At 40.1% G+C, this 3467-nt stretch overlaps 1 protein-coding gene across 2 annotated transcripts in view; it reads left to right on the forward strand.

The window, feature by feature from the left end:
- Positions 1-3406: 3406 nt before the first annotated feature.
- The window catches only part of LOC146501747 (single-minded homolog 1-like), an 11360-nt gene continuing 11299 nt past the window's right edge, over positions 3407-3467 (forward strand). For both annotated transcript variants that reach the window (XM_085134112.1, XM_085134111.1), the window contains exon 1: positions 3407-3467. This exon is cut by the window's right edge. The gene's annotated coding sequence lies outside the window, so the exon portion shown is untranslated.

A 3467-nucleotide genomic window follows, 5' to 3' on the forward strand; every position in this document is an offset into this window, starting at 1 on the left:
GGTGTAAACTTTTAGGTTCATATTGTTTTGAAAATATTGTCTATCTACACAATTACCATTCATTTAAAGAGAAATTACAACATTTAAAACTCAAGACTAAGCAACGTTTTGACCAAATTAAAATTAATGAATTCATTTTCTCCCAGTGGTTACTAACTGTTTGTCTTCCAGGTTTGATTTAGGTTATTTTCTCGCTTGATTTGAAAATCAATTTTCAGAAAGCTGTTAAAAGGAAGAAAAAAATGTCCCCGGTGAAATCCATCTATTATCCAGAGCAGTTAGTTTTTCTCAGAAGATATGTTGATGTAAATCTGAAGACTTTTAAGGAGCATGCCAAAGTGTATTTTCAGGGTGGTTGTGGGGGTAGGGGGGGCAGATAACCACACCTACAGCCAATTTGGAATAACTAACCCCACAAACTGCATGTCTTTCCACTGTGGGAAGAAGTATCTGTAGATAATCCATGCAAACAACACAGAATGGCCCTGGCCAGATGGTGGATTTGAATCCAGGACCTACCTTTATATAAACTATATCACATCATAGATATGAAACCTTATTAACCTAAGAAGCTCTGTATCACATATTACAAAGTCTTTCCTTCTTCATCATAAATATTTGTGTATAAATATTGGAACTTTTTTCTCAAAGTAATGAGTTGTGTTTTCATAATTTTGACTTGTAATCCAATAAAAAGCTATAATATTATAAATAATAATAAATAAATATCATGTCAGTAATTACTATGTGAATTCATTTTTGTCAGTTGACAAAAACAGGCTTCTATACCAAAAGCATCTGTGCAAACTTTAGTAAATTGTCTCAATAGATGTCACTTGGGTCAGGATTGGTTGTGATAAAGTAGATTATATTGAACAGATAGTGGAGGATCGCATGGTAAATCTACCTGCATGGCTACAGGTATCTCAAGAGCTGAGTGAGAGAGTGCTTTGCATTGAAAATAGTTTATGATGCCCTACTCAAAAACTGATCCCGATCGTGAAAGTGAAACTGTTCTCAGTGTCAATAGATTTGACTACATGAAATGAAGCACCAAAGCCCTCACTGAGAAACACTGACAGGTAGCACTTGTCTAGTCACCTTCTTCCCACCTTTTCCTGGAATCCTTTTTCCAAAACAACCTTCACTAACCTGCCCTCCCTCTCTCAGTTTTTTTTTTCCTGCAGTGGAGAACTTCAGGCCTGGCTTCCCACAGAGAAGAATGATTTGAAAAATCACAATAAAAATGGAAAGGCGAGTGAGACTTGGGTGGCAGTGAGGAGGGGTTGGAAGGACAGCAAAGCGAGATCCCCTGTTGTGATGGCCTGTGGTGGGGCATTAACAGGATGTCCAGGCTGGGTAAATCTTCTACCAGCCGCTCAGAACTCATACACTCGGAGAAATTCCCAATCCCTGACAGGTTGTCACTGCAGAGGAGAATACAGAGAGATGCCTTGTGTTTGATTTATAGAATATTTTTTGAATGTTTTCAGTTTGTGACAATGTGTTTAAACACCAAATTAGACAACTGTGGAATTCACATAATTTCCATGGAAGTGTGAAGAGATTACACCATGGTGATCTCTGTCCTTTGGATGATATCCAAATAATGGGGGGAAAAAATGAAAAGACAATGATGGGGGTATTTTGAAGGAACGCCTCATTTTTATTATTATAAGATGGACAGGATGCAGTGAAATGGTGTTTAGTTTAAAGGGATGCGCCATAATGAGAGGGAAATAGAATAGGTATGGCCTTGTAGGGATGATACTGAGATCGGGAGAAGCCAGGTAGATAGAAACACCATCCTCTGTTGTCACCCTCCAAGCACCCACTCACCCATCCCCACGCACAAAAGCAAGGAGACAGATATATCTGTTCCCAGGCAGCAGGAGAGTCTCCAATTACGGCAGGATGCAGCATCAATTTGAGGGCTAATTATGTGCGTAATGAGCTCACCGTCATGCGTCCGCGCCCCCGACACCGCTCTAACCAACCTCCCCCCATCCACACGCTCCTTCCTTTCACACCCCCATCTCTCCTTCCTCCATGTGAGCGCTCGGTAACTAATTAAAAAACTACATGCGCCGCGGCGTCTTCATCTGATTCACACCATGGAAATTAATCCTCAGATAAACGTGTTTGACGGACACCCAACCACTGCACGAGCCCTGGACGCGTCGCACCGCTCTCTCAGCCGGGTGTAAACTGTTTTGTATCTGTCTTTTTGTCTTTTTTTAAAAAAAAATAATAATAATCTTGCCTCTGAAATAACTCACGAAACAACTAGTTAATAGATCATAAATAACATCCAGTCCACTGGTTTATGTGCAAAAACCCGTACTCATGCAAAAGACTTAAAATTTAGAATCTAGAGTACACGACTGACTACACCGAGGGACATGCGGACTTTGTTCATTTTTTATTTTTTGTAGCCGATGCCTGTGTTAATATTGCAAGTATACCTCTTAAAGCAGAGAACTAAAAAAAAAAAATCTGCATCCGCAGGGAAACAATCCAACAGACAGCTAAAGGGAAATTAGTCAAAAACAAAACCTGAAGAGAGAGGGCAGAATTTAGCCTGTTGATTTAAATAGAACTAAGAATATATTATATATCAAGAGCATTCCTATGATGCTAAAACAAAAAAAGGTCGATGGTAAGAATGTGGGGTCTATTTATTAGACAGCGGGATGAGCACAAGCAGAACATCAAGTGATTCTGTCAAACAGCAATACCGTGATATTTGTTTATTGTTTTCTGCCGTGGCTCCCTGCATTGCTAACACCTAAAAGCTTTATTTATCTGCTGCACCCCCCCCCCCCCTCCCCAATCGAAATCCATATTGTGAAAAAATTTGACCACTGAATGAAAACAAATGCAGCCGGATTGGGGAAAAAAATAAGAATATCTCCATTATTTTCTAAAAGAAATAATTGCAGTTCCTCTGAGTAAACTAACACCCGTATTGATTTTCATTGTCCCCCAAATTGTCCCATACATTCTGTTCTGTACCATCTAATGAAAGTTGTTTCGTGATTTGTGCAGCGTAATTGTGGAAATAATGCATGTTCTTCCTGGAGGATTATTTTATTTTCTGTTGTTTTCCATCACCGAGTGAGAGTCTTTAAAGCTTTTAATTACCCTCTCACCTGTTAACATTCCCCTGCTATTTATGCAGGTTTATTTATTTATTTCAGCTTGATCCATGATCTGCAGGCTAATGACAAAAACACAACAGGATCACATTTAAGCTCACTTCGGGCACGGCCAAGTGCTACGCATACCTAAATCGTCGCCCACTGTAAGTGTCCAATCGCGTAATGACTTGTAACGCTTCCACCCAATCACGAGGAAGCAAGAAAACAATGGGCGGGTCTCGAGCTGCTCCGGAGAGGGACATTGAGATAGTTGAGGAGAGGAGGTTTGCTGGGCATGAATGCCACTCGTTGCGTGTCCCTATAATT

The sequence above is a fragment of the Neolamprologus multifasciatus genome, chromosome 15, assembly GCF_963576455.1.
Source record: "Neolamprologus multifasciatus chromosome 15, fNeoMul1.2, whole genome shotgun sequence".
NCBI classification, from domain to species: domain Eukaryota; kingdom Metazoa; phylum Chordata; class Actinopteri; order Cichliformes; family Cichlidae; genus Neolamprologus; species Neolamprologus multifasciatus.